This window comes from Gorilla gorilla, chromosome 19, assembly GCF_029281585.2.
Source record: "Gorilla gorilla gorilla isolate KB3781 chromosome 19, NHGRI_mGorGor1-v2.1_pri, whole genome shotgun sequence".
NCBI lineage: Eukaryota > Metazoa > Chordata > Mammalia > Primates > Hominidae > Gorilla > Gorilla gorilla.
The window spans coordinates 71,923,130-71,950,694 of NC_073243.2; the positions used below are offsets into that span (position 1 = coordinate 71,923,130).

Here is a 27,565-nt window from a genome sequence, read left to right on the forward strand (position 1 = left end):
GGACTAATACAGTCACATATTGATAAATGGCCTTAAATGTCTTTCACTCAAACCTCAAATATTCAAACAATTCTTAACTTCTTCCTTCAAAACATTCCTCCTCGCTGTTCACCAACATAGCACCGAAACAGCCCCACCAGCAGTCTGGTCCCTCAACAAGAAAACATTGCCTCCAAGTCTCCTCAGAATATTACTCCTTCCCTCCATCCTCCCTGTCCTCCTTAGGGCCTAATTTTTCTTAACTCTGGGCTGGACTCCAGGCTTCTAGTCTCAGAGTACTAGTACTTTACTGTGTATAAATAAAATTTGAAGTACATATTTAAAACATATATTTCTGGGCTCCATCTGCCAGTTTGATTGTGATTCAGTTCATTTTGGGTGAGGCTTGGGAATCTCTTTGTTTCTTATCTTTTGAGACGCTCCCCCAGTGATTTTAACCCCTACTTTGTGAAATACTGAAATTTTTTGTTCAAAGAATAACTAAATATATCCCAAAACATTTATTTGATTCTTTTGGCCTAAAATAATTCATTGCAGTCAGAATAAGTGTCTATCTTCTCACTATGATGCTCAAGGCTTTCTGCTGCAACCTTTGCCATATTCCCAGGCTCACCTTTGTTTCTCAATACGGATAGTGTTCTTATTTATATATTCTCAATCTGGCTAGCACCTTCTCCTCCTTCAGTGCTCAGATTGGGCACTACGTTGTGATGGTTAATGCTGAGTGTCAACATGATTGGATTGAAGGATACAAAGTATTGATCCTGGGTGTGTCTGTGAGGGTTTTGCCAAAGGAGATTAACATTTGAGTCAGTGGGCTAGGGAAGACAGACACACCCTTAATCTCTTGGACAACATCTAATCAGCTGCCAGTGAATATAAAACAGGAAGAAAAACGTGAAGAGGTGAGACCGGCCTAGGCTCCCAGTCTATATCTTTCTCCCATGCTGGACGCTTCCTGTTCTTGAACATCAGACTTCAAGTTCTTCAGTTTTGAGACTCGGACTGCCTCTCCTTGCTTCTGAAACTTGCAGAGAGTCTATTTTGGGACTTTGCGATCATGTAAATTAATAATGTATATATATATACACACACACACACATACACACATATAATATATTTTATATTATATTATATTATATATAATACATTTTATATTATATTATATATAATACATTTTATATTATATTATATATAATATATTTTATATTATATTATATATAATATATATAAAGTATATATTAAAATATATATGTATAAAGTATATATGTATATATTATATATTATAATATATAATATATAATAATATATAATATATAATATATATTATATAATATAATCATATAATTATATTATATATTATATATTATATATTATATAAAATATACATTATATATAATATATAATATATATTATATATAATATAATAATATTATTATATTATATATAATATAATAATATTATTATATTATATATAATATAATAATATAATATATAATATAATAATATTATAATATATGTTATAAAATATAATAATATAATATATAATATAATAATATTATAATATATATTATATATAATATTATAATATAATATATAATATTATTATATTATATATACATATATTATATTATATATAATACTTATATTATATATAATATATTATATTAGTATTATATATATTTTATATATTAATACATATGTTATATATAAAGTATATATACATATATATACTTCATATATACTTTATATGTATATATGAAGTATATATACATATATGTCTCCAAGGAGACCTCTGGCCTTTTACCAGGGTAACTGTGCACTGGGGACAGGGATGATTAGACGTATTGGAGACTACTGGACACTGGCTCTGAGCTGACGTTGATTCTAGGAGACCCAAAACATCATTGTGGTCCTCCAGTTGAAGTAGGGGCTTATGGAGGTCAGGTAATTAATGGAGTTTTAGTTCAGGTCTGACTGACAGTGGGTCCAGTGGGTCCCTGGATTCATCCTGTGGTCATTTCCCCGGTGCCAGAATGCATAAATGGCATAGACATACTTAGCAGCTGGCAGAACCCCCACATTGGCTCCCTGACTGGTAGGGTGAGGGCAGTTATGATGGAAAAGGCCAAATGGAAGCTGTTAGAGCTGCCTCTACCTAGAAAAATAGTAAATCAAAAACAATATCACATTCCCGGAGGGATTGCAGAGATTAGTGCCACTATCAAGGATTTGAAAGACATAGGAGTGTTGATTCCCACCACATCCCCATTCAAATCACCCATTTGGCCTGTGCAGAAGACAGATGGATCTTGGAGAATGACAGTGGATTATCGTTAGCTTAGCCAAGTGGTGACTCCAATTGCAGCTGCTGTACCAAATGTGGTTTCATTGCTTGAGCAAATTAACACATTTCTTGGTACCTGGTATGCAACCATTTGACTTGGCAAATGTCTCTTTCTCTATTCTTGTCCATAAAGCCCACCAGAAGCAATTTGCCTTCAGCTGGCAAGGTGAGCAATATACCTTTACTGTCCTACCTCAGGGGTATATCCACTCTCTGGCTTCCTGTCATAATCTTATTCAGAGAGACTTTGATCACTTTTTGCTTCCACAATATATCACACTGATCTACTACATTGATGACATTATGCTGATTGGATCCAGTGAACAAGAAGTAGCAAACACACTGGACTTATTGGTGAGACATTTGTGTGCCAGAAGATGGAAAATAAATCTGACTAAAATTCAGGGAACTTCTACCTAAGTAAAATTTCTAGGAGTCCAGTAGTGTGAGGCCTGTTGAGATATTCCTTCTAAGATGAAGGATGAGTTGCTGCATTTGGACCCTCCTACAACCAGGAAAGAGGCACAATGCCTAGTGGGCCTACTTGGATTTTGAAGGCAACACATTCCTCATATGAACATGAGAAGGCTTTGCAACAGGTCCAGGCTGCTGTGCAAGCTGCTCTGGCACTTTGGCCATATGACCCAGCAGATCCAATGGTGCTTGAGGTGTTAGTGCCAGATAGGGACGCTGTTTGAAGCCTTTGACGGGCCCCCATAGGTGAATCACAGTGGAGGCCTCTAGAATTTTGGAGCAAGGCCCTGCCGTCTTCTTCAGATAGCTAGTCTTCTTTTGACACAGCTCTTGGCCTATAACTGGGCTTTGGTGGAAACTGAATATTTGACTATGGGTCATCAAGCCATCATGCAACCTGAACTGCTTATCATGAACAGGGTGCTTTCTGACCCACCTAGCCAGAAAGTGGGCCGTGCATAGAAGCATTGCATCATCAAATGGAGTTGGCATATACATGATCGGGCTTGAGCAGGTCCTGAATGAAAAGGAAATTACATGAGGAAGTGGCTCAAATGCCCATGGTCTCCACTCCTGCCACTCTGCCTTCTGTCCCCCAGCCTGCACTGATGGCATCATGGGGAGGTTCCTATGATCAGTTGACGGAGGAAGAGAAGACTAGGGCCTGATTCACAGATGGTTCTGCATGATATGCAGGCACCACCTGTAAGTGGACAAATGCATCACTATATCCCCTTTCTAGGACATCCCTGAAGGACAGCGGTGAAAGGAAATCTTCCCAGTGGGCAGAACTTTGGGCAGTGCACCTGGTTATGCACTTCACATGGAAGGAGAAATGACCAGATGTATGATTATATACTGATACATGGGCTGTAGCCAATGGTTTGGCTGGATGGTCAGGGACTTGGAAGAAGCATGATTGGAAAATTGGTGACAAAGAAATTTGGGGAAGAGGCATGTGGATGGACCTCTCTGAATGGTCAAAAACTGTGAAGATATTTGTATCCCATATGAGTGCTCATCAACAGTGACCTCAGCAGAGGGAGATTTTAATAATCAAGTGGATAGGATGACCCATTCTGCGGACACCACTCAGCCTCTTTCCCCAGCCACTTCTGTCATCACCCAATGGGCCTATGAACAAAGTGGCCATGGTGACAGGGATGGAGGTTATGCATGGGCTCAGCAACACAGACTTCCACTCACCAAGGCTGACCTGGCTACGGCCACTGCTGAGTGACCAATTTCCCAGCAGCAGAGACGAACACTGAACCCTCTATATGGCGCCATTCCTCAGGGTGATCAGCAATCTACCTGGTGGCAGGTTGATTATACTGGACTTCTTTCATCATGGAAAGGGCAGTGGTTTGTCCTCACTGGAATAGACACTTTCTCCAGATGTGGGTTTGCCTATGCTGCACGCAATGCTTCTGCCAAGACTATCATCCGTGGATTCATGGAATGCCTTATCCACTGTCATGGTATTCCACATAGCATTGTCTCTGACCAAGGCACTCACTTTAAGGCTAAAGAAGTGGAGCAGTGGGCTCATGCTCATGGAATTCACTGGTTTTACCATGTTCCCCATCATCCTGAAGCAGCTGGATTGATAGAACAGTAGAATGGCCTTTTTAAGTCACAATTACAATGCCAACTAGGTGACAATACTTTGCAGGGCTGGGGCAAAGTTCTCCAGAAGGCCATGTATTCTCTGAATCAGCATCCAATATATGGTACTGTTTCTCCCATAGCCAGGAATCATGTGTCCGGGATTTAAGGGGTGAGAGTGGAAGTGGCACCACTCACCATCACCCCTAGTGATCCACTAGCAAAATTTTTGCTTCCTGTTCCTGGAACATTATGTTCTGCTGGCCTAGAAGTCTTAGGTCCAGAGTGAGGAACGCGGCCACCAGGTGACACAACAATGATTCCATTAAACTGGAAGTTAAGATTGTCCCTGGACACCTTGGGCTCCTCCTACCTTTAAGTCAACAGGCTAAGAAGGGAGTTACAGTGTTGTTTGGGGTGACTGGTACGGACTATCAAGATGAATCAGTCTACTACTCCACAGTGGAGGTAAGGAAGAGTATGCACAGAATACAGGAGATCCATTACGGCCTCTTTTAGTATTACCATGACCTGTGATTAAGGTCAATAGGAAACTACAACAGCCCAATCCAGGCAGGACTACAAATGGCCCAGACCCCTCAGGAATGAAGGTTTGGGTCACTCCACCAGGACAAAAAAAAATCACGACCTGCTGAGGTGCTTGCTGAAGGCAGTGGAATACAGAATGGGTAGTAGAAGAAGGTAGTTATCAATACCAGCTACAACCACATGACCAGCCGCAGAAATGAGGATTGTAGCTGTCATGAGAATTTGCTACTTCTTTTGTAAAAAAATGTTTGTGCATGTATACACTTGTACTAAGAAAATATCTTCATTTTATTTCCTTTTCTGTTATGTGACATCAGATTTATTGACTTCATATCAGCATTTAAGTACTGTTAACTTTATGTGATAGGATTTGGGTTGGGGATTGGTGTGTTTCTGGTTGTATGAACAATGGTTGTATTATGTTAGGTGTAATTATGACCTTATTATTGTCTTTACTTGAAGATTATGTACACATACATACACACATCATGAGATGTGTATAGGTTCAAGTTGACAAGGGGTGTACTTCTGATGGTTAATACCAAGTGTCAACTTGATTGCATTGAAGGATACAAAGTATTGATCCTGGGTGTGTGTGTGAGGGTGTTGCCAAAGGAGATTAACATTTGAGTCCATGGCCTGGGGAAGGCAGACCCGCCCTTAATCTGGTGGGCACCGTCTAATCAGCTGATAGAGAATATAGAGCAGGCAGAAAAATGTGAAAAGCCGAGACTGGCCTAGCCTCCTAGCCTACATCTTTCTGCCGTACTGGACGCTTCCTGCCTTCAAACATTGGACTCTAAGTTCTTCAGTTTTGAAACAGGGCTCTTCTTGCTCCACAAGCTTGCAGACGGCCTATTGTGGCACCTTGTGATTGTGTAAGTTAATAATAAACTCCTATATATATACTTATATTATATATAGTATATATAATATATTATATATAATATATATTAATTAATAATTAATATATATATTAATAATTAATATATAATATATAATATATATAATATATAATATATTATATATATAATATATATAATATATTAATATATATTATATATATTATATTATTATATTATATAATAATTATTATATTATATTAATATAATAATTATTATATTATATATATTTATATATATAAATATATATATATATTAATATAATATATTATATATAAGTATATATAATATAAGTATATATTATATATGAATGAATAATATATAAATGAATAATATATATGAATAATATATATGAATGAATAATATATATGAATAATATATATGAATGAATAATATATATGAATTATATATATGAATTATATATATGAATATATATGAATATATATGAATAATATATATGAATATATATACGAATATATATGAATAATATATATGAATATATATACGAATATATATGAATAATATATATGAATTATATATATGAATAATATATATGAATTATATATATGAATATATATATAATTCATATATATATAAAATTAATTCTGTCCCTCTAGAGAATACTGACTAATACATACCTCCACCAGGATATATTTCCTGATTAGTCTCATTTGGGTTAGGTGACTTTCTTCTCATAGCATCTGGTGCATACCTCTACTGATCTTGATATATCTGGTCTGTTTAAGTCTTTGGCTTGTACCCTAGCCTATGAGATCTTGGGCATTAGAGGCTATTTCTTGGATGTTTACATCAATGGCATCTATCACAGGGCCTGGCAGATACTTGTCACTCAATAAATCAAGTGAAATTGAAAACAATTAGTTTGTAAGTTGGGTCCTCTTGCCTTCTTTCTTTGTGCACTAGAGAACTTTAGGCAAAGGTATACAGGCCGTACTTTAGTTGAGGTAGACTAGACCATGCCAAAGTAACTCCCAAATCTCAATGGTTTATCACAATAAAAGTTTATTTTTTGCTCATATTACACAAATATGAGGGCTTTGCCACCCAAAACCCAGGTAGATAGATGCTTGGACATCTCGACATGAGGTATCAAGGCTGCTTAGAGAGCTTCTCCTGAATGTTTTAGTAAAACAAGACCAATGCCACTTTTATGTCATAATTCATAAACCAGAACTTACCACACACACTGCCTAACCTCTCAAAGGCAGAAAGTGAGGAGATGCACATGAATATTTGGCAAAGGGTAAATTTCTCTACCAACAGGCCCTTGCGTGTGGAATTTAAATTTCTCTCAAATCGATCCCACAAATCTATTTGAAGCCATCATTCCTGAGACTGATTGGCTATTTTGTTTATGTACAAGGCGTAGTAAGTTGAAAACTTGGCAATCAACTAATCAGAACAGTCTCAATTAGAAACTCTTTTAATATATTTTATCTACAAAGGATGATCAGAGAAGTAAACAAAATAGTGTAAATATTAATTTTTCCAGTTATTTTTCATTCATTTAAAACTGGATTAATACAATCTGTCACTTTTTAATCAGTTCTATGTCTTTTCTTTTTGATTCAAGTTAAATCGGATGGCCCTAGTTGTGTGTTTGTTTAATTTGTATATCTTCATGCAGTGGTGTATATGCCAAGCACATTCATTCTGTCCGTAAGAGGAACTTGGTGTTCTTACAAATGTTACTTGGCTTTGCTAATTCCTACGTGTAGTATGCTGGAAAAGGCCAATGCAAATAACGGCAATTTTCTACAAACTTGGGATACATTTCCTCAAAGTGCTTGATTATTTGTTATCTCTTGTAACACATATTCAGTAGTTTAACTTTATAGGTATTTGGGTAGGTTGGGCTCTTTAGTTATCAAAACTGATTTTAAATAAAGTATACTTAACTGCTTGCTTGTTAAAATATAACAATTCCTGGGAGCTGAGGCAGGTGCAGTCATCCTGTTTAAGGTTTCACTCACATCTTACTGATTAAGTGACTGGTCAGTATAAGCACAATGTACTAAGTTTCAAAGAATGATGCAAACTGAAACTAGCAGTTGCCAAAGACTTTGATAAATATTGTTTCTATTACTTAGTTATTCACTAGTTGTAATTCACATAAATTTTGTCAATTGGTAGCAGCAATAATTTAAAAATAAAAGAGTAGTTTGGAACAGTGTTAACTTCAACTTCATGAGCAATTTACTGTCATAATTGAAATGGGTCAAGTGTTTATTTTGAGCTAAAAATGAGATTAATATTGTAGAGGTTAATGGTACTCATTGTGGTATGTGTCCAATCCTCCTTGAATGAAGTGATTATTCATAATCCACTCCAAATAATGAAGGAAATTGAAGAATGACCCATTAAGAGCACTTGCTTATGCACTACCAGCAATCTAAAATTGGAAAAACATAGAGTATAAATTTGAAACTGTTACCAGTGGCTGAGATTCAAGTTACCCCTAGTTAATCGTTGCCTATTCGTATGGGTCCATGGCAACTTCACTTCTTGCCTCCTCAGAAGCAAGAATTCGACTAAGGGGAATAAAGCAGAAAGAGATAGAGGCAAGTTTCAGAACAGTAGTGGAAGTTTTCTAAAAAAGTCTATAGAACAGGAAAGAAAGGACAGAACCTTCGGAAGAGATCCAACTGGGCACCTGAAGGTCAAAGAGAGAAAAGAGCCCCTTTCACCTTGATCCCAGGACTTTACGGGATGGCCTCTTTTCCATGATACTTCCCCTAGGGTGGGACTTCCGCATGCGCAGTGCTTCCCTTACCTTTTGGAGTTGATCATGCACGGTGTGTTTAGAGACTGACACACATGCCCATCTGAGCCTTTTTTCCTTTTTCCAGTGGAATGTGCCCCGGAATGTCATACTTCGCCATTTTGTCTCTTAACATGCATGCCCAAGAAGCTGCGTCTCCCTGGGGTCTGCTTTCAATTAACACTTTTAACGTTAACAGGTATGGACCATCAGGAGATTGCGTCTCCCTGGCTTCTCAATTATCATTTTTAGAGAGGCAATGCAATAATTGCCGAACCATCACCCAACATTTCTAGTGGGTGGGGGAACAGCCCTCTTCTGCCCTGCTCATGCCTAACGACCTGTAACAAAATGATACTCTCTAAGAATAAGAACTCTCTTAAAAAAACAAAATGTGGTTGTATTGCCCGTCGTAGTGATTCTGTTGGGACTGTTTTATTAATCTTTCCTTTTTTATTTTGAAAAAAAAGGGAAAATTTTAAGATCTGGAGTTAACATAAAGAGAAATCTGAGGCTTTTTTGTGACAATTTGGTAAATCAGTTTCTTAGGCAGGAAGATCTTGAACTTTTATTCTTAATTTACAGCTACACAGCTGTAAACATTTTCATTCCAACAATTTCATTCCAATGTTTCCATTTCCAAAATTTCCAAAATGTAAATTTTTCTCAGAGAGAAAGCTCTGTGATCAAGTAGTTATAAATCATTTTGCATCTTCTATTTATAGAGACGTAATGTGTATTTTTATGTTCAAGATAAATTAAAAAGTTCCTTTAGAGAAGAATTGCATTTAATTTTGTTTAAACATCAAACACACCCATTTTCTTTTTTTGTTTCAGTTACATCTATGCACACTTCCCAGAGCACATATTTTAAATCATGCTCTGCTGCAATAAGTGGGAAATGGGAATTACCAGCTGACGTTTTCTCCATTTGCCTGTCGTCCTTATAGGTGAGAAGTATTTAGTCATGGACCAGCTGTTGTATGTTGTGATTTAAATGTGGAAATAGAATCACTCTGCTCTTGGCTTTCATCACCCTTCCATCACTCAGTATAATTTAATTTGTTTAAAATTCATTTTACTGCTGTATTTTTTGAACTGACAAATGGAAGTGTTCCAGCCTATGCCTAATGCTCAAATAGGGTAGGGATATTACCCTGAGGAGGTGGTATCTTGTTTAATTTGGCATCACAGGGTACCTGACTATCTGAATTTGCACATTTATGGCTCTTATCACTAAGAACGTAGGTGATTGTCCTCAATATGAATGAGAACTTGATTTCATATAACACTGCCTGCCTGTTTTCCATTTGTTCAAAATGCAATGATTAGAATAATGTTCTTTCACAAAAATCCTTTTGTATCCACAGGAAGTATCATTAGAGTCAGCTATTACATTTAGAGCAGTAGTTTCAAAAGAGATATACTAGGACTCAAATATTCTTTAATGTAGTTGGGGGGGCATATGTCTTTTGATACATTCTTAGTTTTTGACTATGATTTTGGTGTGGCTTTTAAGAAATAAAACTTACTGTTAATGTAGATGCCCACAACCTGGGTATGAATATAAGTAGGCTGATTTGATCATTAAGAGGAGGACTAACGGCCGGGCACAGTGGCTCATGCCTGTAATCCCAGCACTTTGGGAGGCTGAGGTGGGTGGATCATGAGGTCAGGAGATCGAGACCATCCTGGCTAACACAGTGAAACCCTGTCTCTACTAAAAATACAAAAAAATTAGCCAGGCATGGTGGCGGGCGCCTGCAGTCCCAGCCACTCGGGAGGCTGAGGCAGGAGAATGGTGTGAAGCCGGGAGGCTGAGCTTGCAGTGAGCAGAGATCGGGTCACAGTACTCCAGCCTGGGCTACAGAGGGAGACCCCGTCTCAAAAAAAAAAAAAAAAAAAAAAGAGGACTAATATGTCCTAAAGGGAACTAAACTTACACCCATCTCTAACTCATTAGAAAAAAAAATTAAGACAAAGACAAAGGTCATTTTGTGTACAAATCATGTTGTATGTAAACCTGCCAACCTGAAGGATTCTGAGTATTATTTAAGCATAACTAAGAAAAAGATCAGGGTGTTTTTCATTTGCAGTAGGCATTCTCTTTCTTTACACACAACAGAATCCACATAATTATGACTATATATGTTAGTATGCCCACATTCTTAAAGATAAGCAACATGACTACTATTTTAGACCTTGTAAATATGCTTGCATATTAGAGATCTGCCAAAAGTGAAGCTGGACCCAAGACTTTATAATTTAAGTCCACTAGAAGAAGAAATTTTTTTCTTTTGTTTCCAACAGGAAAGATCCAAAAAGACTCCACCAGAGTTTTCACCAGAGGAAGTTTTACAGATTACCTGGGTCACCAATTTCAGAGTTAGCATATCAATCAAAATTTCATGGTCAAGAAAGAGAATGAACCAAAAAAATCTTGCTATTTTCATGCAGAAAAGAAGGAAATTTATATTTTTTTCTATTCTAAAAATTGACTTAGGATTTTGTAATAGAGTATGGGAGCTTTTTTCTCCTGTTTCCCAACATCTGCACATTTGAGATTTCCATTCAATGCCTATTGCAGGATTTTCAACACACGAAATGCACTGTTGGCTACTATTGTATATAAAATAGCTGAGTCGAACAGCATAGTAGTAAGTATGCTTCATAATAGTATATTTGCTGTTATCCAACCATGACATGGAACTGCATCTTAAATAATTAGAAACCTGGACAAGCATTTGACAGAAATCTATTAAAGTTTCTTGATTTAGAGTATGACCTAGATGACCAGCTTCCTATATTTCCATTTCTTTAATTAATTTATTAATCACATATTTATTCTGATATCCATCCAACAAATACTTATTAGGGAGCCTTAAAGATCCAAAGGAAATAACACCTGTTACCTCCAGTAGCTTCTGGCCCAGTGAAGAACAGAGAGATCTTGTATACTGTACTATGTCAAAAGTGCTATGACTATGGAAAGCACAAGGTTCCCAGGAGTTATGCTCAGCAGCTAATAAAACTTAGGCTGGAGGGTACAGAAAAGACTTCCTAGGGTAGGTGCAGATGATCTCAAGCAAACTTGGAGGAGTGGTTGTGAGAGAAAGGTGAAGGGGAGAGAAGCGAGTTGGGAGAAAGGCAGAATAGTTAGAAGGGTGCTGCAAGAATCTAGGAGATAAATGAGTATGGAATGACTGGAGGAGAGGCAGAAAGGTGGGATTTCATCCAAAAGTCTTTGGTCACTGGGACATGAGATGGGAGGCTGAATAAACTAGAAGATTGCAAGGTGACTCTCAGATTTCCATACAGACTTCTGAGTAGCATGGACAGAACAAGACTCCAAACTCTATTGGAAGCATTCCTTCATTTTGGCTTCCCAAAATAGAGCCGAGAATGCTGAGCTCAGTCAGGGCTCTAAGTTCCTTAGGGAGTCCTAATTACAATGAATTAAACAAATTCGATCTATACACTGATACAATTCTGTATCTGTTTAAAAATGATGCAGGAAGGTGGATCATAGAGAGAGTACAAAATTAATGTATCTAAGGTGATGGTGAAGCAAAGTTAATTTTTAAATTTAGCTAATTAATTAAAAGCCCAGAAAAACAACGTCTTTTCTTGCCTCGAAGTTTAGAATTCCTGTTGCAAAAAATATGGTTGATCAAATGATTTGCATAACATTAAAATCCTGATCAAAGTTTTACTCTCTGGGCTTACCTAGAACACCAGGTATAAAGAATTCCATAATATGCTACCCTTTGCCAGAGGAGACTTCAGTTTTCACTGAGATGATAAAGGGTTAAAGTTAGAATTGTCAGCAACCAACAGAACATCTAAGATCAGTACGTCTCACTAGGGAATTGCTTGGTCTATTCTGGGTAGATTTTAAGCCAAGATTTGGTGAAATTCTTTCTCTGAACACTTATCAAAGCAGCAGGATGCATGAAAAATCACTGAGTTTATTTTTAAATGACAGAGGAAGGCTCCCCTATCTTTTATCTTATTTGAGTTTGTCTTTGTCTCCAAAATGGACTTCAGTGTCACATTCTCATAGAAAACTACAGAGCAGTAAACTCTAGCCAGAAGGTATCAGAAGTATAAGCACCACATGGAAATCTAACTGAAGAAGCTGAAGACAAAATCATGGGGTATATGTAACAATAAGGTGAAGCTGGCAAAAATAACAGCAAAAGAGAAAATCCAGCATTCTTTAATGTGTGCTTATTTTATGCTGTCTTTCTGGAGGGCAGCTAATTAAAAACTGACTCTTACCCAACTATATGAGACAGGTGGTTTGCCTTTGGTAACTTACCCAGTCACAAAGCAAGATGGTGGTGATGATGGGCGAGACAGTTTTAAGTCCCAAAGCAAGATTCCATCCTCTAAACTATCATTAATATTGCTTTAAACAGTGATACATAACAGTTTGACATGATTAGTTATCTGGCATAGGTAGTTATCTTGTTATGTATTTTCTTAACTGCTAAATAAGTTTCCCAATCCCCAGAACTTTATCTTTTAGTGTATTGATACTGATTTATGCCATTTTATTTTTAATACCTGTTTATTGGTGAACCCAAACAAAAAATATTTAAACTTATAACCTTGAGAATTATCAATCCAGCATGTTTGATTTTTGCAAATAGGGAAACTGATATTCATAAAAACAAAGGAATTTTCTACAATCGCATTGCTAATATGGGCTCTCTGCCACTAGACTATAGGACTTCTGAAATCTAGAGCTTGACTTTTCCCAGAATTCCTGTTTCTCCCTGTTATTTGATGCAAGAAGCCTGTTCCCTGCAGCTCTGATGAAACATTGCCAGTAAAATATTTCATTGAAACCACTAGAGTTTTTGCTTTGTTTGGCCTTTGCATTGTTTCTAGTGACCCCAACATGTTCAAAGTCAGACTGACTTTGTGGTCACTTCTTTCTTATTAAATTCTATTATAGCACCTACATTCCACGAAGAGCATTGCAAATGCTTATGTAACCCACATGTGTAATAAAGCTCCACATGGTTCCCTGGTCTCTATTTCTCAATAAGTATGTAATGTTGATCATCAATAAATTGCAATGTGGTGGTCCCTCACCAAAAGGCTAAAAAGGAGGTAAAAGTGAGAGGTCCAAAGAAGGCCATATAAAAGACCGTGTGCATACATCTTAGTCTGGCATTCAAGGCTCTTCATAACCTGTTCCTGCTCTGTTTATCCACGTTTACCTTATGTCACCTAAAAGGAACTCTTTGCTTCTAGTGGAACAAGTATTTTTAATGTTTTTTTTTCAGGTCAACTCAGATCCACTTTCCAGTAGCTTTGCACCCCACGACTGCTTCATCCAATTTGGATACAATCATGAATATTCTTATTCCTTCCATTTCCCTCTCTGAATCTAATAATTTATATATAATCTCACCTTGTTCACCTACTTTCTTTACTCACCCATCCACATCTCTCTCTTCTATCTCTGAACTTCTTAAATACTTGTTTTACAGTACCACATCATGAGTCTTAGAACATGTTTTACTTGACATTCAACTCTATTTACATAAATTCTTACATATATGTTCTATTCTGCAACTGGCTTCTAAGGTCTTGGAAAAATAGTTAGTGTTTGTGTAATTTAGTTTCTCCTTAAGGCTGTACATACATGGTTCTATTTTGTTGGACACATGGTAGGATTGCACTTTCTCAATTTTTTTTAAATTAGGCACAGCTTTATGACTTGCTTTAGACAATAAAATGTAACAGAAGTGATATATATATATATGTATATATATATACATATATATATATATCGTTTAAAGGCATAAGCTTTCAGAGCTAATTTATGGATCACTTCATTCCCATCTCCTGCCATGAGATACAAGTATGAAGATAGAGCCTCTATCAGCTTGGGTCCTTGAATTACTACAATGGTAGACTCTACTGTCAATCTGTGATGCATATATGTACTCTTAGTGAGAAATCAACAATCCCTTTGATATACTAGTAAGATTTGGGGACTCTTTGTTTCTGTAACATAACCTATAACGTCCTGCCAAGTTGAGCATCCTAGATAAATGTTGTACCTGCAGTGGATGGCCAGTACATACTTGTGAAGAGTTAACAGAATTAACTAGACAGTATAACTTATAATTCATTTTGGAAAAGCCCCAGTGATAACTAATAAACATAATCTGGAATACCAGTGAGAAAGTAAAAACAGCGAAAAAATGATTTTTGTGCTGATTTACCCAAAACGAAGCTTAACAATTTCCTTTAACTCTGATTGACCTTTGAAGTACTGTGAAAGTCCCGGAACAGCCTGAAGTTGCAAATATTTGATGGCTCAATTACTGGAATATTCATTTCTAAGGCCAGTTTGGAAATGGGGAGGAGGTAAGACAAGAAAAGCTGGAAAAAAAATGGATGTTTTATAAAATAAGCAAATTGTGGAAGTAAGCAAATTTAACAGGGATTTGTAAAAATTATTGATATTACTTTGAGCCAGTCTGAGATGCACTTATATATTATAGTTACATGTATTATGTGCATTTAATATATACACATGTTATATGCAGAAAAATGTCAAAAAGCACAGGAGGCAGGCTGGCATGTATTTTTTCAGAAAGAAGAGTAGACAAAGCAAATAGTAACGACTTGGTTATTTATATAACTCATATAAAAACTGTAAGTAGCACCATTGTGACAAGATTTGTCCTACTGACAGTCATTTTCATTTTGTGTGTCATTTTCAAATAAACTTTGTATATGTATATAAGTGTGAATCATGGTGAAATTTCTTAAAAATAACATAAAACATTGCAATATCCATTTAGTTATCTGTACTTTCATCATATAATTCATACAATATTATTCTACAAACATTAATTGCCAACTCAACTCTGGTCTACATAGTGCTCCAAAACAGAGCTTCTCAAACTTTAAGGTGTATATTATTATGAGGGGATTTTATTAAAATGCAGATTCAGACCCACTGGGACAGGGACTAAGATCCTGCATTTCTTACAAACTCCAAACTGATGTGGATGATGCTGGTATGGAGCACACTTTGAGGTACAAGTTTCTAAACAAAGTTTCTCATGTTGCAAATGGCCTGCCTAAAAAATAATCCTCCTCTTAGCCCTCTGAGAGGTCATAGCTCACTGTAGCCAGTAGTCATTGCTGAGTACCCTCCTCAGTGACTCCTCAGAGGTGCACCCCATGTTCATTTCATAAAGACTGAATGAGCAGTAGCATCCAGCACTCATTAATTTTTTCTGCTTACTGAGCATGGCCAAGGACAAAATCTACCATGTGGACAGTCCATTGCCGAACTCTTCTCTACTCATGGTGAATATGAGACCCATTGAAATAATAAAGAGTATGTGTTTCTGGGAGCCATGCTGAAAAATGTGCAGCCCAACCTGAGGCTTATCAAGGAAAGGAAAGCAAAATAAGTAGGCGAGGCTTCCTAAAGAGTAGAGCACCAAGTGACCCCACTGAATGTCTGTCTTCACATATATCTGGTGCTTATGTTCATTTGAGGCATATATGCCCTTGCCAATAGCATCCTGGCTAGCTTAGGAGGATGATGATGCATAAGAGTTTTGTAAACTATAGCTTCCTCATTATTCTGAAACACTGGAAATGAAAAAATCTGAATCTTAAGTACATTTGCATTATACCAAGAAATTCCCACACTATGTCTATCCATGAAAGTAAGAAATATCTGTTAGTTACTATGAATACATTCCTCTGTTGATAATTTTTTAGCATCTACTTTTGGGAAAGTTTCTCATTGATATTATCAAGAATATAAAGATATAATCATTAAAAAGTCATCAGAAATTTTTCAGCTATTTCAAGCACAAAGCCTAATATAAGAAAGTATGTTTGGGAAAGCCTGCTCATATTTTACGTTAAAAGTTTATAAGCATTGCATTTTAAAACTTCATATAAGCTTAATATTTCATGTGAAAACTAGCATTTTTATTCTATTTTCTTAAAATTACATAATATAATAAGTATAATAATTTTATCAGTTAAGTCCCAAATAAATGCATTAAATCTCCAATTTACCCCAAAGTGCCAAATAAATAGTATAATTTATATTTTTTTGACATATGAAAGGTAGAAAAGCAATATTCTTGGTACTATAGTAGTAAATGAGACAAAATCCCTGTTCTCATGTAGCTCTCATTCTCATGGGAGAGAAAAAAATAGTAAATTAATTTACAAATATGTAAAATATCAGGGAGAGTTGCACTTTCCACAGAGAAATGTAAAATGAGTTGTTCTATTAAGCATTAACAGTGGGGCTTCCTTCAGTTGGTGATAATGAAGGCTTCTGTTAGGAGCTAACATTTAAATTGGGCTCTGAAGGCCAAGGGGAAGCCAGTTATGCAGTATTGAGGGTGTAGGTATTACAGCAGAAAAAAGAGCCAATGCAAGAACCTTCAGGCTGAAAGTATTCAGCTTGTAGCAGGAAAAGAAAGGCCAGTGTGGTTACAACATTGTAGGCAAGAGGGATATGGTAAGAGATGAGCTTGGGAAGATCATCCCAGGTCAGATTATGTAGGATCACAGTAAGAAATTAATTCTGGGCATTAAGAGAAGCTGTTGAGGGCTTTAACTGGGAATGTGGCAGCACAGAGCTAGTGTTAAATCCATGGCTTCTGGAGCCAGCCTACCTGAGTTCAGATCCCAGCTCTGCTGTTTTCTAGCTATGTGTTATGGAAAAGCTATTTAACTTCTCTGCACCTCAATTTCCTCCTTGCAAAATGTAGGTGACAATAGCATCTGCCTTAGAGGGTTGTTGTGAGAATTTAACAAGTTAAAATTTGTAGAGCACATAGAATAGAGTTTGGCAGGTAGAGAGGCCATAGAAGGGTGTGTTTAGTTAGGAACACAGAGAGTCTGAATTTTGTTTATAAAAGATTATTCTGTTTTTACTGTTAACAATGGATTATAGAAGTACAGGGAAAGAACCAGGGCTACAAATTGGAGACTACTCAATAGAAGTTGGGTTGGAGTAGGATGGAATTGGGGGTAAACAGAAGCAAATATTTATAATTACATATCAGCAGTAAGGAGGTTATAGGACATCAAGTTAGAAAGAAAATTTTAAACATATAGTTAATATTATTGAGACCTTCACATATTGCCCAGGTCCAGATGAATAAAAGTAAATTTAATCATAACAAGGTTTAATATTTTGCTTCTCTAACAACTTTTGAAGGCTTCCTTTTCGTAAGTCTGTGTTCTCTCAGGACTTTCAGAGCACACCTTTTTACACCTTGCCCCATCAAGCATTTGCCAATATATTAATAGAAGAGTATCTGGTGGTTCCCTGCTTTGCTGATGCCCAGGTGTTCTTCCTTAGCTTGTTTCCCACTTCTTCCAGCTTCCACTTGATCCCCACTTCTTCCAGCTCTCAGTGACTTCTATAGCTTGTCCCTTCAGGATTAATCCTCCCTTTCCAGAACCAAAGTCAGGATATGTTAGAGTCTGTCTAGATCTTATAAATAATCAAATTTCCTTCTTCTGGGACCTGAGAAAGGCTATATTTCCCGGCTTCTGGTGCAGTTAGGTTGGGTTAAGGAGGTGCAAGCTGGTTAGCGGTTGTATTAGTTCATTCTCACACTGCTAGAAAGAACTACCTGAGACCGGGTAATTTATAAAGAAAAGAGGTTTAATTGACTTAGAATCACAGGTTATACAGGAAGCATCATTGGGAGGCCTCAGAAAACTTACAATGATAGCAGAAGGATGAAGGGGAAGCAAGTACATCTTCCCATGGTGGCGGGAGAGTGGGGGACATGCAGATCCCGTGAGAATTTTATCATGAGACAGCACTAGGCGGATGCTGCTTAAACCTCAGAAACTGCCTCCATGATCCAATTACCTCCCACCAGGCCCCACCTCTAATACTTGGGGTTCCAACTCAACTTCAGAGAGTTCATTTAGGTGGAGCTCTTTTTTTCTCATTCTGACAACATACAAGTTATTATTTATTTTACCCAAAAGAAGATAGCTCAAGATTAACAAATCTCAAAGTGCTGAGTGCTTAATATAATGACTTGCCAAAATGACTCGCCTTCAAGTTTTAACCGTTCCTGGGCACACATTTGCTTCTGCAGCCATACATATAGACAACTTGAATAGTGAAGCAGCCCTTACACAATCAAAATATGTTGTTCATACAAAAACCTATTATACCTCTTCCCTTAAGGATTTCCTAAGTAATTCCTTTAAAAATATATTTATTTCATGTCAGTTTGATAGCTCCTCTTAAAAAAGCTTTGAAATATTCCTTACCAAAAAATAGAGTGCTGTAGTACATAATAACTAAGAAATATATAAAAGGAAAGTGTTTAGGCACGTGTGTCATCTGGCTGGTAGAAAATGCTAAAATATGTAGATTACATAGAATAAGTTAGACAAAACAATCTGGCCTTCGATTTGAATAAAAATCAATTTATTTCCTGCAATCACTCAAGAAAAATTTCACAGGGGATAATGCACAGTCAAAAAATTTTTAAATCTTGCTTTTCATTTCTCTCAAATCCATACACATAAAGCAATTTCTCTCAAAATTCCTTTCCTTCCTTGCTGCATTACAAAATGCGGAACACACCAATTCTTACCAAATTCTCTGTCTCAGGCACTGTTATATCATTTTAGTGCCCTGTTCTTCTGAATATCAATTTATTTTCTCCCATCAGGCCCTTGGTAGTTCTTTCCAAACTAGGCCTAGCTCATTGATCTTATTCTTTTCCCCACCAATTACCCTGCTCTGCAGAACAGACCCATGAGTCAAGATACAGTCTGCAGGGGCTGACAGTTGATTGGGAGATGGGTAAATCACAGACATGAAGATTAATTTGGGACAACTTTCTTACTTTTATTTCAGAACATGTATACAATTTTAATATATAGAAAAATCCCTTGAAAAGAATATAATGGCTTTGGTTATACACCTGAGTCTAATATCATTTCTTAGACCAAGTGGCAATAGTAAAATATATACTATATATTTATGTAGTATGTGTGTATGTATACACATACATATCTATAGTATATGTATATATTACTATTGTATGTGTGTGTATATATGCATATGTGTGTATATACACACATACACACACACATAAAATAGCAAAATATATTGAACTGTGCTTGTCCATTATGATCATTATCCTGAACTTTTATGTAGCTTTCCCTGACACTATTCTATGTCTGAGATCATGGGGAGTCAAGCCAATAAATAAATACAAATATAAATAAACATGTGCTTGTGCGTAAATACAAATAAATAAACTCTAATTATACATTGTCTTTAAATTATCTCCTCTTTGCATAAAAACATCTTTTCAATAAATGTAATTATAACTTTTTAAAAGCAATGCAAATGAGAAAATAATTTTTATCCTGTTTTAAAATATATTATTTTCTAAAAAGGTGTTAAATCTCTATGATTTTATCATCGTTAAATATATTTAAAAATTTTTACATGAACTTTCATTTTGGACTCAAATGAAATATAATAAATGTTTAATCATCACTTAACCTTATTCTGTTCCTATATCAAAATAAGTTATTTTTGAAAAGTAAAAATATCTTACATATTCATGAATGTTTGTATATTCATTTAAGAGGAGTAGAGGTAAATTATGTACTTCTAGGGAACTAAGTTTAGTCGTAACGATTTTTGTTAGAGATTCTGATTACTTTAGACAAGAAATAGGGAAGGAATGACAGAATGAATACTTGATGAGAATTCAGGGGCCCTGTGTTCTATTCTTACTTGGTATAATAGAATATATCTTACTTGTAAAATTTCAGAATTGTAATTAGCTTCAGTTTTTAACTTGTAAATTGAGAAACTAAACTGAATGAGCTTCACATTTCTTTTTATCTCTAATAGCTTAGATATCAAATACAGAATGCCTGCACCATTTTGCTCAGTACTTTCATGTGATACTAAAATTTGCAGTAGCTTTATATTAACCAGTACACAGTGTATTCGAATTCAACCCAAATATACAATTAATCTAATGCCAACTGCCAATACACTGTCTAAAAGTTGCTCAGCTAGTCACATAATTAGACTAACTAAATATTTTACCAGTTGAAACTGTTTTACCAATAGCACAGTCCTCTACAGATCCGGATAAAAGTGTCATCTTCTTGAAGATAGGCCAGAGGTTGCATTACTACCTACATATAAATTAAAATCAATAATTTTAAGAAACAATAGTCTTTCCCTTGCTCTCTCCCCACCCCCACTATTTAAACTAAGGAGGAAATTTTAAATTTTCTTTATATTGTTCCTACTTTCATCATATCCTCTACCATTTTCCTATAAAATATTATTTTCTATATTATATATTGTATGTGTGTGTGTGCATCTGTGTGTCTTTTCTTTTTCTACCTGCCGCAAAAAAATCATGATGATTGTATTAGACCATTTTCATATTACTATGAAGAAATACCTCAGACTGGGCAATTTACAAAGAAAAAGAGGTTTAATGGACTCAGTTCCACATGGCTAGGAAGACCTCACAATCATGGCAGAAGGTGAAGGAGGAGCAAACGCAAGTCTTACATGGTGGCAAGCAAGAGAGCATGTGCAGGGGAACTGCCCTTTATAAAACCATCAGATCTCATGAGACTTATTCACTATCATGAGAATAGCACAGGAAAAACTTGCCCCTGTGATTTAATTACCTCCCACCAGGTCCCTCCCACAACACTTGAGGATTATGGGAGCTGCAACTCAAAGAGATTTTGGTGAGGACACAGTCAAACCATATCATTGATTCTCATCCCCTTGGTGAAATTCCTAATAATTTGTTGACTGTTTTGCTCTGTATCTTATTAACTCTGACTCTGAATAAAAGTATCTAAAAATGTGTCTCAGCTTATCATGCTCTACATTAAAACTTCTAACAGGTGTCTCAGTGGCCTTTTTCAAAGTTCCCACATTTATCAGCCTTTGGCTTGAAGAAACTGTGTTATCTTTACACTTACGTATTATTTCCTTTATCTCTTAGGCGTTTTCACTTGTATTATATGAATATGTGCACTGCTTTAACCTCTCCAGGGAGACTTTAGTGTGTCTTGAAATGTCTTATTATCCTTCTGTCTCATCCTACCTCCTTTTCTTTCCCTACGACCCTCACATACGGCTGGAATGAAGGGAGGTAGGTGATGAGGCAGGCATGAGTATTTGGAGAGGAGGATGCATAGAAGGGAGCCAGAACATGAGGTATTATATGGGCAACTTTCTTGACTATAAATTTCTAGTTTTGGGCTTGGCTTCTTGAGAATAAAAATTATTTTGGGACAATGAAGTATTCTTTTTTTAATTTTATTTTATTTTAAGTTCTAGGATGCATGTACAAGACATGCGGACGTGCATGTTTGTTACATATGTAAACGTGTGTCATGGTGGTTTGCTGCACCTGTTAACCCGTCACCTAGGTATTAAGCCCCTCATGCATTAGCTGTTTATCCTGATGCTGTCCCTCCCCACTCATCGACCTCCAAAAAGACCTCATTGTGTGTTGTTCCCCTCCCTGTGTCCATGTGTTCTCATTGCTCAGCTCCTACTTATAAATGAGAACATATGGTGTTTGGTTTTCTGTTCCTGTGTTAGTTTTCTGAGGATAATGACTTCCAGTTCCATTCATGTCTCTGCAAAGGACATGATCTTGTTCCTTTTTATGGGTGCATAGGATTCCATGGTGCATGTGTACCACATTTTCTTTATCCAGTCTATCATTGATGGGCATTTGGTTTGATTCGTCTTTGCTATTGTGAATAGTGCTGCAATGAACATACAAGTGCATGTATCTTTATAATGGAATAATTTATATCCCTTTGAGTATATACCCAGTAATGGGATTGCTGGGTCAAATGGTATTTCTGGCCCTAGGTCTTTGAGGAATCGCCACACTGTCTTCCACAATGGTTGAACTAATTTACATTCCCATCAACAGTGTAAAAGCATTCCTATTTCTCCACAGCCTTGCCAGCATCTCTTGTTTCTCAACTTTTTAATAATTGCCATTCTGACTAAAGTCATAATATCTCATTGTGGTTTTGAGTTGCATTTCTCTAATGATCAGTAACTTTCAGCTTTTTTCCATATGTTTGTTGGCTGCATAAATGTCTTCTTTTGAAAAGTGTTCGTTCATGTCTTTTGGCTACTTTTTAATGGTGTTGTTTTTTCTTGTAAATTTTTTAAGTTCCTTGTAGATTGTCAGATAAACACATTGCAGAAATTTTGCCCCCATTGCATAGGTTGTCTGTTCACTCTGATGATCATTTCCTTTGCTGGCAGAAGCTTTTTAGTTTAATTAGATCCTATTTGTCAATTTTTGCTTTTGTTGCAATTGCTTTTGCCATTTTCATCAAGAAGTCTTTGCCCATGCCTATGTCCTGAATGGTATTGCCTAGACTTTCTTGTAGGGTTTTTATAGTTTGAGGTTTTACATTTAAGTCCTTAATCCATCTTGAGTTAATTTTTGTATAAGGAGTAAGGAAGGGTTCCAGTTTCAATTTTCTGCATATGGCTAGCAAGTTCTTCCAGCACCGTTTATTAAATAGGGAATCTTTTACCCATTGCTTGTTTTTGTCAAGTTTGTCAAAGATCAGACGGTTGTAGACATGTGGTCTTATTTCTGAGCTCTCTTCTCTGTTTCATTGGTCTATGTGTCTGTTTTTGTACCACTACCATGCTGTTTTGGTTACTGTAAACTTGTAGTATAGTGTGAAGTTGAGTAGCATGATGCCTCCAGCTTTGTTCTTTTTGCTTAAAATCGGCTTGGCTATATGGGCTCTATTTTTGGTTCCATATGAATTTTAAAGTAATTTTGTGAAGAATATTAATGGTAGTTTAATAGAAATAGCATTGAATCTATAAATTACTTTGGGCAGTATAGCCATTTTCATGATATTAATTCTTCCTATCCATGAGCATGGAATTTTTCCATTTGTTTCTGTCCTCTTTGATTTCCTTGAGCAGTGGTTTGTAGTTCTTGAAGATGTCCTTCACTTCCCTTGTTACCGATATTCCTTGGTATTTTACTCTCTTTGTAGCAATTGTGAATGAGGGTTCATTCATAATTTGGTTCTCTGTTTGTCTATTGTTGGTCTATAGGAATGCTTCTGACTTTTGTGCATTGATTTTGTATCCTGAGACTTTGCTGAAGTTGCTTATCAGTTTAAGAAGCTTTTGGGCTGAGACGATGTGGTTTTCTAGATATAGGATCATGTGTCATCTGGAAACAGAGACAGTTTGACTTCTTCTCTTCCTAATTGAATATCCTTTATTTCTTTCTCTTACCTCATTGCCCTAGCCAGAAGTACCATTACTATGTTGAATAGAACGGTGAGAGTGGGCATCCTTGTCTTGTGGCAGTTTTCAAGGGAATGCTTCCAGCATTTGCCCATTCAATATCATATTGGCTGTGGGTCTGTCATAACTGGCTCTTATTATTTTGAGGTATGTTCCATCAATACCTAGTTTATTGAGAGTTTTTAACATGAAGCAATGTTGAATTATATCAAAGGCCTTTTCTGCATCTACTGAGATAATCATGTGGTTTTTGTCCTTAGTTCTGTTGATGTAATGAATTATGTTTATTAATTTGTGTATGCTGAACCAACCTTGCATCCTGGGGATGAAGCGAACTTGATTGTGGTGGACAAGCTTTTTGATATGCTGCTGGATTCAGTTTGCCAGTATTTTTTTTTTTTTTTTGAGAATTTTTGCATTGATGTTCATCAAGGATATTGGCCTAAAGTTTCCTTTTTTTCTTGTATCTCTGCCAGGTTTTGGTATCAGGATGATGCTGGCATCATAAAATGAGTTAGAGAGGAGTCCTTCCTTTTCAATTATTTGGAATAGTTTCAAAAGAAATGATACCAGCTCTTCTTTGTACCTCTGGTAGAATTCAGCTGCAAATCCATCTGGCCCTGGACTTTATTTGGTTGGTAGGTTATTTATTACTGCCTCATCTTCAGAACTTCTTACTGGTCTTTTCAGGGATTCAACTTCTTCCTGGTTCAGTGTTGGGAGGATATATACATCAGGGAATTTATCCATTTATGCTAGACTTTCTAGTTTATTTTTATAGAGGTGTTTACAATATTCTCTAATGATCATTTGTGTTTCTGTGAGGTCAGTGGTAATATCCCCTTTATCATTTTTATTGTATCTATTTGATTATTCTGTTTTCTTTTTTATTGTGTAGCTAGCAGTCTATCTATTTTAGTAAATTTTTTTCAAAAAACCAGCTCCTGGATTCATTGATTTTTTGAAGGCTCTTTCATGTCTCTATCTCCTTCTGTTTCACTCTGACCTTACTTAATTCTCGTCTTCTGCTAGCTTTAGGGTTTGTTTGCTCTTGGTTCTCTAGTTCTTTTAGTTGTGATGTTAGGGTGTCAATTTGAGACCTTTATAGCTTTTCAATATGAACATTGAGTGCTGTAAATTTCCCTCTTAACGCTGCTTTAGTTGCATCCAAGACATTCTGGTACATTGTATCTTTGTTCTCATTGGTTTCAAAGAACTTCTTGATTTCTGCCTTAATTTCATTATTTACCCAGGAGTCATTCAGCTGCAAGTTGTTCAATTTCCATGTAGTTGTGTGGATTTGAGTGAGTTTCTTAACCTTGAGTTCAAATTTGATTGCACTGTGCTCCGAGAGACTGTTTCTTTTGCATTTGCTGAGGAGTGATTTACTTTGAGTTATGTGATCAATTTTAGAGTAAGTGCCATGTGTCACCAAGAAGAATGTATATTCTGTTGTTTATGGGTAAAGAGTTCTGTAGTTACCTATCAGGTCCACTTGATCCAGAGCTGAGTTCAATCCTGAATATCTTTGTTAATTTTCTGTCTCCATGATCTTTCTAATATTGACAGTGGGTGGTAACATCTCCCACTACTATTGTGTGGGGGTCTAAGTCTCTTTTAACATCTCTAAGAACTTGTTTTATGAATCTGGGTGCTCCTGTACTAGATGCATATATATTTAGGATAGTTAGCGCTTCCTGTTAAATTGAACCCTTTACAATTTTTTAATGCCCTTCTTTGTCTTTTTTGATCTTTGTTAGTTTAAAGTCTGTTTTGTCAGAGACTAGAATTGCAGCCCTTGCTTTTTTCTGCTTTCCATTTGCTTGGTAAATTTTCCTCCAACACTTTATTTTGAGTCTATGTGTGTCTTTGCACATGAGATGGGTCTCTTGAATACAGCACACCAGTGGATGGTTTTTCCTTTCCATATTTAGTGCTTCCTTCAGGAGCTCTTGCAAGGCAGGCCTAGTGGTCACGAATTCCCTCAGCATTTGCTTGCCAAAGAAGGATTTTATTTCTCCTTCACTTATGAAGCTTAGTTTGACTGAATATGAAATTCTGAGTTGGAAATTCTTTACTTTAATAATAATGAATATTGGCCCCCAGTCTCTTCTGGATTGTAGGGTTTCTGCTGAGAGGGCTGCTGTTAGTCTAATGGGCTTCCCTTTGTAGGTGACCCGGCCTTTCTTTGCCTTTCTTTCTGGCTACCCTTAATGTTTTTTTCTTCATTTTGACCTTGGAGAATTTGATAATTTTGTGTCTTGGAGTTGAACTTCTCATGGAGTATCTTACTGGGATTCTCTGGATTTCCTGAATTTGAATGTTGGCCTGTCTTGCTAGGTTGGAGAAGTTCTCCTCGATGATATCCAGAAGTACATTTTCCAACTTGGTTCCGTGCTCCCCATCCCTTTCAGGTACCCCAATCAGTCATAGGTTTGGTCTTTTAAAATAATCCCATAGTTCTTGGAAGTTTTGTTTGTTCCTTTTTATTCTTTTTTTCTCTAATCTTGTATGCCTGTCTTATTTCAGCAAGATAGCCTTCGAGCTCTGAAATTCTTTCCTCCACTTGGTCTATTCGGTTATTGATATTTGTGGTTGCATTGTGAAGTTCTCATGTTGTGTTTTTCAGTTCCATCAGATCATTATATTCCTCTCTAAACTGGTTATTCTGGTTAACGCTTCTGTAATGTTTTATCATGTTTCTTTACTTCTTTGCATTGGGTTAGAACATGCTCCTTTAGCTCAGCAAAGTTTATTATTATCCATCTTCTGAAGCCCACATCTGTCAGCTTATCCATTTCAGCCTTTGCCCAGTCCTGTATCCTTGCTGGAGAGGTGTTGCGATCATTTAGAGGAGAAGAGGAACTCTGGCATTTTTTTGCATTTTCAGCATTTTTTTCATTGATTCTTTCTCATCTTCTTGAGTTTGTCTAGCTTCGATCTTTGAGGCTGCTGATCTTTGGAGGGGGTTTTTGTGGGGTCTTTTGTGTTGATGTTGTTTTTGTTGCTTTCTGTTTGTTTTTCTTTTAACAGTCAGGCCTCTCTTTCATAGGGCTGCTGCAGTTTGCTGGGGGTCCACTCCAGTTCCTATTCTCCTGGGTCCCTCCTGTACCTGGAGGTGTCACTAGTGTAGGTGCCTCCCTTGGCCGGGGGTGGGAGCTTCTCTTGCCCTGTGTGGCTCCTGGGTGGGCCGTCACACCGCCTAGCTTTCCTTGCTCTCTGTGGTTGTGTCAACTGCCTATCAGTCTTATTGAGGGAACCTGGATATCTTAGTTGCTGGTGCAGGATTCACTTGCTGTTTTTATTCTTCTTGATGGGAGCCTTTGACCAGAGCTGTTTCTAGTTGGCCATCTTGGCCCAAACAATGAAGGATTCTACAGCAGAGAATCACATAATGAAAGTGTGCATTTTGGGAGGTATGGAAAAATAAAGAGGTAGGCTCACAGTTGATAGTTTATTTAAGAATCAATAATAATTTATGTTAAAACAACAATGACAGTGACAGCAGAAAAAAAAATAAAGTTGAGAGCCAATAAGGTCAAATT

The 27,565-nt window shown here is 36.5% G+C and overlaps 1 pseudogene; it reads left to right on the top strand.

Moving 5' to 3' along the window:
* Positions 1-710: 710 nt before the first annotated feature.
* On the top strand, positions 711-4,718 carry LOC134757545 (uncharacterized; annotated as a pseudogene).
* The last annotated feature ends 22,847 nt before the right edge of the window (positions 4,719-27,565 follow it).